Genomic DNA, 11,189 nt, shown 5'->3' with positions numbered 1-11,189 from the left:
AGAATGACCCAGAACTATATCCAAAATTGGCAGAATACAGCTCATTATTGTGCTCCTTGCACATTTCTACCCACCTGCACCTGTGCGTAAACACAAACATGTTCCCTTCCCTTGTGTTGAAAGTGGGTACTTAAGATGTGTTGGCACTGAGATAAGTGCACATCTCCTACACAAATTTTAGTAAGGATAAGTATTGGGATCCCATTGCTCATTATTCCACTTGGGAGACTTCTCATATGTCTCTCTTATTTCAAAGTATTTCCTGTAAAAATCCAGTGGTGTTCAGATTTATGAATCATAGAACCATTAAGGTACAACCTTTGACCAAACACCAACATTGACAACTAAACCATAACATCAAATGCTATGTCCAATCATTTTTTGACATTTTCAGGGATAGTGGCTTCCAATGCTTAACCACACTCACAGTGAAGGGACTTCTCCTGATGTCCAACCTGAACCTAGCCTGGCGCAGCTTGAGGCCATTTCCACCTGTCCTGTCATGGTTCAGGAGAGGAGAGGAGCAGAGCTCTCTATCATTGCTGGAGTTCATTTGGTATTAAGCTTCTGTCGCAAGCTTAGGGCAGTTGCCTTTTGCCTGGTATGAATTTGTTTGTGCTTTATGCTGAGTTCTGGGTTTGTGTTGACTATGCATTTAAAAGCTTCTTGCCCATACGATGCCATCTTTGAATAATACATTGGTGTGCCTCACCTTATTGATTTACCAGGTCTATAAATAATTTGAAACACTGTTCAGGCTGATGATGTATCTGAGTAATACATCATCACAAGGTGCTGCTGAGATGAAATATTACTCTGAAGATGGCGCTGTACAGAAAGAAAACCTGGAGTACATTCAGTTACCCATTACGCTCATTTTAAAAGGAGCTGCCCCTAATGGAGCTACTCTTATTCCTTAACTGCATGTCACTGCCACTCTCAGAATAGTTTGATAAAACCTCCTTTACATTTTCCAGAAGAGAGATTCTGTGAGATTACCAGTTCCCACTTACAATTCAGGTTATTAAAAATTCTGAATAGTTTTTTATTTTTTGGTTTCTTTCCCAAAAACCTATTTTGGATATTTGTTTTGCAAATTTATAAAGCAACCATGTTTAGATTTAAAAACAAATAAATTGTACCTCAAAATCAAAGGAAGACTGCTAGATATAGATAATTGAAGAATCTTTAGTGTCTATGTTATATAAGAACTAATCAAAATCAAAAAATGGTCTGTGATGAATGTTGGATGAATACCCATCATGTGAAGAAGCATCCTCTAAGCTGCAAAATAGTAGAAGCATTTTATGTCAGAACTTTTAGTTTCATTCCACATAGCAACAATTTAATTTAAGAAAATGTAGAGAAACTGATATAAAGATGTTAAAATAATTAGGGTTTTAGTTCCATAAGAATTGAAAATATAAAACAAAACCAAGCAATATTATTTTCTTTAACTGGGAAAAAAACTCTAAGCAGCACATCCCCCCAACACGGTCGCGTGCGCACACACAATCAGACCAAAACAAACTCCAAGATATTTTAAGCAAAAAAGCTTAAATTAAATATGGTATTTGTGTTTTCTCCAAATGAGCATATCTCATTTAGTTTTTATATTTGTTTTTTTTTCTTATCTTGTTTGAACTTGATCCAGAGAAACATGGGATTCAAATTAATGTTAGCAACAAAATATTTCAATTTAAACAGTAAAAATATAGAAGTCTTCTGTTGGAAATCATACCCCAAGTTCAACAATTGTCATTTTTCAAATTAGGGTAGCTTCTTGAGTAATTCAAGGAAAATTTTGTTTAGAAGCACATCCAGATCTGCATGACTCATTCTTCAAAGAGAACTGGATGGCTCATGGCAAGCTTGGTGAAATAGCACAGTTTAGGAAAGTGCTGCTTATTTTACTTCCATGGGGGCTGGCTAGTTTGTGTCATAGAGAGTAAAGAGAAAACTTACAAGAAAAATCACAAATGCCTTCACTTTTGATGCACTGGGTTAGATACTTGACTTTGATGAAGCCCTTCTCAAAAGCTATGCCTGTGAATGATGAGCCCTGTAGTTTGGTTGAATATCACCATTTATCAAATGGGAAATGAAGAAAAGTAAGAACAACTATATTGAATTAATACAAATGAAATTATGGAAAGTGATGCAGGGATAACAGCATCCCTGAAACTCTAAAATCTACAAATATGAAATTTTTATAATTTTTCTAGTGAGACGAGTCATTTGGGAGAAGAAAACAAGTCAGAATATACAATAATTTGAAGAAAACTACCAGGTATTGGAAAATAATAATACATAGCTGTTTATTGTGACAAAGACTTCACTAGACTGCAGAATTTGGCTGAAGAGGTTTTTACTGATTTTGAGTTCTTCTTAACATTTAGAAAGACTTCCAAATGTAACTTTTTTAGAAGAGACATGCGAGAACTAAACATTTATATTTCAATTTGCATTATATTCGTGTTCCTAAAATGTTCTACTTTTTTTTTTTTCCCAGAAAAGATATCAAGAAGATCAAAAGATCAAAGAGAAGCTACTATGACCATTTTATTCCATTATGAATCAAATGGTCTGAGCAGTTCTTTGTGACACAGAGATGGTGAAATTTAAAGTGATTTTCCAATGTAGACTGATCTCAAAGGTCAAAAAATTGACATATATATGTTGTAAAACGTTGAAAAAAAGGTGAAGTTTACTGAAACCAATATAGCCTCAGCATAAAAGGAGATTACTGAGGAGTTTCTTTGTTGTAGCTCAATAAGAAGTTTAGATATATGGATGCTAGCATAAGCTGCAAACAGTTCAATTGATTCACTAAATAAAATAAATTATTCTTAAAAATAAGCATTATTTTGATGAAAGCTTGATCACAAAAAGGCAAATGGGATTATTTGCCAAGCTTCTGAAAAGTTCGCAAATACAAGGGTTAGCGAAACCATGTAAGCCCATTTTTAATACACAAATTCTTATATGGGCATGAAAATTACATCAGCAGTGTAGAAGGAATATAATTGAGTTTATATGTGGCCTCCAAAATTCTGAGTAGCTGATAGACATTTTTTGTTAACAGTAAGCCAAAGAAAAAATAGTTCAAAGTGTAAATTAATAATGATCACTGATATTAAAAAATAAATATATATTGTTGACTCATTACAAAGTCAGAGTTTCTCTTGTTGTTGGAGCAGGTAATGATTAAATACCAGTTAGATAAAGGGGTGATAATCATAATTATATATATTTAAAATGTTCCAGGTTCTTTTTGTAAATTCTACTGTTGTATCATTTATATAGTTGGGGCTTCTCAAATACAAACATAATATAATCAAATAATAAGAAGAAATGGCTGATTCTTCCTATTTTCATCCAGATCTCCCCTCAGAAATAATATGTTCTAGCTCTTGAGAAGAAATAAATATATATGTAGGAAAACATAGGGCATTTCATTTATGACATACTGAGAAATCAGAAAAGCTCTCTGAAAGGCTGAGAGAATATTAAGGCATTATCAGAGAGCAAATAAATTACTGAAATCCTGTTGGATCTTCATTGATCTCTGTGCAAAAGCCAGTAATAATGATGTAGGATCCATCTTTAACTGCTGTCAATTTACTATATTTCGATCAGAAATAACAGAACTGAACCAACATCTAACATTAGACCAGTGAAGTGAGGTTCTGTGGGAGAGCTACAAATGCAAACAAGCAGGAGAATTTATGAACTGAATGAAGCAATTATCTCTACTGAGAACAGTGGCATTAGGGAACCAATGATTTCACATATTTGATTTTATGTACCTTCTACTGCATTGCTTAGGGAAAAGAAATCTTGTTTTACATTGAAGACAATGAGGCAATTTTTTCCTAATATCCTACATAAAACCATAAAATTTGTGATTATGGTATTTGTGGATCCTTAAGCAATCAATTTAGCTTCTGCAATCTGAGCATAAAGATAACTAATAAGAGGTAGAACTTCTGGTTTAAGCACTAATTACTCAATAACATATTGTAGAGATCTGATTTTATTGGATGCATCAGATGCACTTTGCAGAAGTGCAAAGTGTATCTAATGTACAAGTATTAGATTTTGACATGTATGAGTATTAGTATTTGATGAGTTCCCTTGAAGAAGAAATGTATCAATCTTTAAATTCACCCGCTTCCTTTACTCATTGGCAAAAATTCTAGCACAATATCCTTATATAAAAAAATCATAAGGAAGATAAAGTCTGCCTTAGGATAATGAATTCATAATCCCTTGATGCAAAAACCACTAGATTAATTTATTAAATATTCAGATTTTAAAGAGCAAACACATAAATGATTGCAACTCCGTTTGGGAGTGAAGCCTGCATTTAGAGATGTGGCCATTCATACTGAATAACAAAACAACACCATAAGTAAAAATTAACGTTGTTGGACTAAAGAAATAAGTGAGAAAATTATTTGTATGGTGAGGGAATTCTTTAGAGCATCTGTTTTTCGAAAGGAAGGCAAACAAGGTCTCAGATGAAGAATCAGGTGTGGTGGGGATGTGTGTAGCTGAAAGCTGTCTAAAGCCACACACCAGTAGAAGGTCCAGTCATGTGTTCAGGTGTCCAAACCCTGTTGGGCCACACCCTGGTTTTCACAGCCACTGAAAACACAATGGGTGCTTTCTACGGATGGCCAGGAAGTTTACCCAATCCTTTATAATATCATATGTGTTTACCTGTGTTGGGTTGTTCCTATTAAACAAATTCCACCTATTTTTTTTACACTCTTCAGGGACAAAACTGAACATTGTGAAGATTTGATTTTCTCTCAGATTTTATGGAGAAACTGTGGGCTAATCATCATGTCATATAAATTACCAAAGTGCCTTTGATTGAGTGTGCGATCTACAAAGGTTGTCAGAAGCAGGGTGATTTTTCCTAACACTTGACCTTGGGGTTAAAAAACATAAATCAGATTTATATATTGGTAATATGATTGCTCTGTTAAAGGCTTGACATTTATATTTTGTACAATGAGAAAATATCAATAAGAAAAAGGTTTAAAAGAGCTATTTGTCATTGAATTTAGGCAGGTCAATAAAAAGGAAGAGATTAGAAGGTGCTCACATGATTTTTAGAACTATTTTCTTTTATGGTAATTAAGCAATTCGATTGTTTAATGTTTGGATATGTGCACATAAGCATATGTGCATGTTGTGAAAATGTGCATTTTCCAAGAAATTTCATTGATCTTAGTTTGATTCATCATTTAACTCCTTCCCTGGGTGCGCTAGTTTTACTATTTCCCAGAAGGGCATTTCACTTAATTTCCTTTTGGATTAGCTGCTGCTCTGAGTTTGAATTTAAAGTTTAAAGGAACCATTTGATTTTAATAACTTTTATGTGCAGTGCTCCATTGAGTTTGGATTTTAGCACATAGCACTACTTTTCCGTAAGGTGATTTTTAGTAAATCCCTGTGTGTAAAAGAAAGATAAACACACATCAGTGAGTTTGTTACTGCAATTAAATTATTGGATTTTTGCATTAGAATATATTTTGAACACAGAAAAGCATGAAGAAACTGTTTTCTCATGTTGGTCATAGACACTTTTCTAAAACTTCAAAACTTGAAAGAAGCCTGTGCGTTTACTTCAATCTCAGAGAACATTAAAATACCATGTCTTATATAGAGATATATTCAGTCAGTTCAGGAAAGCAATGCTTCTTCAAAGACACTGTTCAAACCAAATTCTCAAGCAGTCATCATATCCTTAGATTTTGCACTCTTAGATAAATATTTTTCTGATTATCTACTTACTTGAATTTCCACACCCTGCTCAATCTTCCTGTCCATACCAGATTTCTCTCTCTCCATTCCACTTATTTCAACTAGCTGTAAGGCTCAAGGTGGCTTTAAAACAGAGTCTAGGCAGTGTTAGGTGATGATTCCAAGCCCATGCTAAGATTTGTAAGAACATTCTTTATTCATACTGCTTTTGCTCTGTTTTGTTTTGTTTTGTTTTTCTCTTGCTACTGACTTCAAAGTATGAATTAAATACAGTCATCTATAAATCTTGGTAAACCAGGAGATGGCTGTGCATCCTTTGAAATATCATTCTATTAGAAAGGCTTTGGTCTCCATCAAAGCTGAGGAAATATTCCCTTCTTATTCAAAGATAAAAACAAGAAGCCAAGTTTCTCCTTTTTTCCAAAGGAAAGATAATCCCATATCTTTAGGAGACTTTTTTGTTGGGTTTTTCTGTGGATTGTTTTGGTTGTGTTGGCTTTTTTGTTTTAGTTTGGTTTGTTTTTTTTTTGTACTTTGTTGTGTCAGCAGCACATTGTGAGGAAAGGAGAGACCACACGTGTTCTTGGTCATTTCCCTTACACATTCAGAGAAGCTGCCACTTGTGTCATGGGTGTCACAGTGGATCTTCATAGATCCTGACTTCTGTGTGGACTCTTAGGGAGGTTCTTGAATAAGTGTTTGATTTAGAAATTTTGGAAAGAAACATAAAGTCTTATCCTTTTGAAATTGCATCTTTTTATCCGCAGCCAATCTCTCAGACAGTAAAAATTCTTTTTACAGATGCATAAAGTGTCGATGTAACGCATCCAACACTTGTAAAATTTTAAATTTCAACCAGTGTGACATCTTCTGCTCTCTCAGAAGTCTAGGAGAAATAGAAATCAAAATTAGTTCTGTTTGCCACAGTACAGTGGCACAGTACAGTATTTTGAGGCACAATGGGACATTATATGAGCCTGTGTAGACGTGTTATTGACATACTAACATTCTTACCTGCAGGCTTGAAGGATGAGTCTGCAATCTGTTTTTCACATTGATTTAAAGGGGAGATTTTAGCAGTGCCAGCACCAGTTTAGCAGTATCAGTTAGTTAAACTAAAATGTATGCTTGGAGCTTGGTTTGGCATTACTGCAAAATTGTGCAATTCAGGAACAAAACATAAAATCATGCAATTTCTTTCAAGATGAAGAGAATGCAATGAGGAAAAGATCCTGATACTATGAAGAGAGTTAAACTGTAACTGGCTGATGTTCAACTGTAACTGAACATATTTTTCGCAAGTCATTACTCACAGTGGGGTCTGCTACAGTTTTCTGTACCAGTTTTTCCTGCTACTTACAAACTCACTTTCTGGATTCATACCTCTTTACTGAAATTGATTTCAGCATTATTTAATTTCAGCCATTTTAGATGACAGACCCAGAAAAAATGCAAAATAATGGTAGCACATTAAAATTTCACTTCTTACCTATTGGGGGAAAAAGTTCTACTTCCTTCCACAGTTCTTCTGGTCTCTGAAGATAATGATTTTAAGCTGTAAGAATTCAGAAAAGCCCTGCTGATGCTCATGATGATGAAATAACTAGTCAGTATGATATTTATGACAGTGCTCCCTAAACAAAAATAATGAATGCATTGAGAAGAAATAAACATTTTAAAGTCTTTTTGATGTATCAGAGAATTGGCATAAGTTAAAAATGAATCATTATTTAAGATATGATTTTACTGTAAAAAAACACCGAGTAATTCTTGTGGCGGTGAGGAAGATTTTCTTTGCTTAAAAGCAAGGTCTTTCTCCTTCAAAGCATCACTGCTTCTTTCAATGCCTCATATTTTGGTAGTTGGAAATCTTGTCTGCACTCTAATTTTGGTGTTCAGAGGAATCTGGTAGTAGTGCAATCTAGTAGTGGAAATGTGTTTTTGTGTCACATAACAAGGAATGGCACTATTTGCCCTCTCTTTCCCTCTTTCTAGTTGCCTTGAATTCTGTTCATCATCTATCTAAAATTCAAAGAACTACCCTGTGTTTAAAGATAAATACAGAAATTTTTAAAAGGCTATTAAAATTATCTTCGTACTTTTCAAATGATGTAGTCAAATGAAAATGAGCTATCACATTAATAATCTTTGCACAAAACCACTGGAAAAGTTCCATTAGCCCCCTCAAGAGAAAATATGACACTAAGAGGCATAGTGGTGTAAAATATTTTAAAATTAAAAGCAGACCCAGAAGTTCACTTTTATCTGTACTGGTTCATACTTCCCAGATGCTATTCAAGCTGAGTGTCAATAATCTCAGATATTTATGGTAATTGTCTATACATTATATTCCTCTATTCCACTCTTTATCCATAATAGTGGAATAATTTTAAAGAAGTTTTAAAACACCTCTCTGGTAAATTCTGCTAACACTTCTGAACAAAATTCACCTCTAATATACAAGACATCAGCACTTTAAGAGTACATTGATATTAACTTTACGGAAATAAGTATTTAGAGAAAAAGCCCAGGAAATTTATCTACTCCAGTTACTAATGCAATTGAATATTAAGCAGGATAACTGTATTATAACAAGCAAGCCTTAAAATGATGGGAGAAGAAAATTTGAAAAAAACCCAGATAAATAACCCAAATCAAGGTCAATCTTATGAATCTTTGATTAAAAGAATATCTAGTCAAAGACTTATCTCTCAACACTAAATAAAAGGTAAATAAAATTTATTAGATTTGGTTTTATTTGCAAAACCCTTTGCTATGTAACTCTTTTTCTCTAAAATTTATCTGACACAGGAGCAAGCTGATTCAAAAGCTAGTATTAGAGGCTGGATTTAGTAAAACTCTGCTTTTAACTTAGTTCATTCTCTCCTCAGGATCTTGAGCTACACCTGAACTTACCTAATTCCCAAATATAACAAAGAAGATGAATTTGAAAATTGCTTTTATTTTCACATGCTTTCTATGTTCTAACAGATATGACACTTGTGGGTTTTTTAACACCATTGCTTCTCAGCATGAAGTCATCCTCAAGATTAGCAGGGGCATTTGAGGTCTACCATGTTGTTTTTTAACATGCACTGCATCTTTTTGTCTTTCAATGGCACCCATGAGACCCTAAAATGCCAAACAGCAGAGGATCTTTTTTTGGTAGCGTCTGGCTTCTTGACTCTCTCCCCAGGCAATATTGGCAGCTCTGCATTTGCTTTCAGAGCTGTTGTGTATTTGACTTCCTGATAGGCTGCTAGCATTACCTTGCCCTTTTAGATGTGATCCTTTGACTTACCCTTGTTTCAAAAAACTTTTTTATTGGTAATTTTAAAAAAATGTAACACAAATGCATTCAAAAACATGTGAAGAAGCAGTTCAAGGTGCTATATGCACAAATTAAACATTTCATTTTCTTAAAAAAAAAAAAAAAGCAAGTGAAATGGATCCATTGTTTCGTGCTACGTGGCTTCATTTTGTCACTAGAAATCAGGTTTTGAAATCCATTTGCAAAACCACAGATTGAAACTACCCAATGTTATTCACATCAAAGATTTAGGAAATGACACGAATGCGAATCCCATAGTAGATGACACGAAACCCACTAAGTCAATCCCATGCCCATTTTCTGCTAAGTTCATGCAGAAATTGGATCAAAAGAGCACTTCCCTGTCCTTTGGGCGAAGGCCTGGCACTTAGCTGCAGCCCTGCTCAGGATCCCTGTAGGGTCTGCTTCTCTGCTGGAACCACTGAAGCTGGAAAGAATCCAGGCAGTGGCACTTTGAAGGAAGCATATTTGCTTCGCCTGTGATCACATCATAAACAGAATAGGCTGTGAGTGCCAGCATACCAGAATGTTGTTGGAGAGAAACATATGGGTGGAAATACTAATTCACTAATGTCAAAATTTACTGCTCTGACATTTTTAGAATAAAATAATCCTCTTTTTCATGGTTGATCATTCCATTTATTTTGGGGTTTTGGGTATAGATACTTCCTCCCTCCCTCCCTCCCCATTAGATTAATAATTTCTTTATCAAAAATTAATTGAAAGAAGCTAATAAAATAATCTCAGTGAAATCTCCTGGTTCCACCTAATTAATTAAAAATAAATAAATCTAAAATTTTTTAAAATCAGTATATTTAAAGGACATCCTTCATGTTTTCCCTTTTATTATTTTTAAATTGGAACAATGTCTAAGTTTTTATGAGGTACAATTAAATACGTAAAACTGCAAAACCTTAAACTAAAAATAACATGAAAAAGGAGTAAAACATTTATTAGAATTTTGGAGCTACTCAGAAGTTCTTTTGGTGAAGTGGAGTAGCTACTAGGTAGTCTCCAAAAAGGGAGAAATTTTCAACTCTTATGGTTTTAAGAACAGGACATAGTTAACTGACAGCTCAATTCCTCTATTTTTCTGAATGACTGAAGGCTTGGCACTGCTTAATTCTTTTTTTTCTTTCATTCTTAGCCGTTTTTCACAAATGTTCTCAAGAAACACTAGCAACCATGCAAAAGTCTCTTCTCATTTCAGCACCTGGTATAAAATTCTTAATGTTGGGACAATGTACTCAACATAAGGAAACAATTTATCCTTTACCTCTGCTGTAGTCTATTGACTCAATATATAAGCATTTAAAATTATCAAAAACTAAATTTGAAATTTTGTCTTTAAGAGTTTATTATCCCAATCTACTTACCTTTAAATGATTGGTACCTTGTAAATTTGGTAATTCACTTGATGTATTTAGATATTCAGTGCCATGACAGTCAATTAAGATAAAGTGACACTTTATATATATACCAGAATGGTGATCATTTACTTCTAATAATACAATTTTTTCTGCAGCTCTTTGGAAACTTGTCAGTAACTTGTCTTAGCAGCTTTGCCTTTGTTTTATGGTCCAATGTTTAATTAATGTGAAGTGAAACTAACTTTGACACAGTCCAACAGCCTGTGCCTCTAGAATTTGTCTTGTAGCTGAATTGGTGAACCTCAGCACTCCACATGCCAACAGTTTTGCTCTCCACTGAAAAGGACACAAAAGCTGCCCCTGCCTGCAAGCAGGACCTAAAGCTCTGGAACACCTCAGCTCTTCCTGTAAATTGTTTTGTGAGTGATTTCTGTTCTTGAAAGAAAGACTTGCAAAGATTTGGTTTGGTGCTTCCTGGAACTGCCTGCTATGAACTCAACTGACTTAGCTAAAATAGAAAAGCAGCTTGTGCTATCTGAAAGAAAACCCAACACTATGACCAAATATCCATTGAGGAAAACTTCTTTGTCATCTACAGGATAAAGCTGCGGAAATGACTGAGTAATTACTGAGGCAACCAGCAGGAAATATATAAACCTCTGGAGAGAATGTGCTGGTGATATCACTCACCAATGTTTATCAAAGATAAC

The sequence above is a fragment of the Melospiza melodia genome, chromosome 1 (assembly GCF_035770615.1).
Source record: "Melospiza melodia melodia isolate bMelMel2 chromosome 1, bMelMel2.pri, whole genome shotgun sequence".
NCBI lineage: Eukaryota > Metazoa > Chordata > Aves > Passeriformes > Passerellidae > Melospiza > Melospiza melodia.
Note: the sequence above shows the minus strand (reverse complement) of the source record.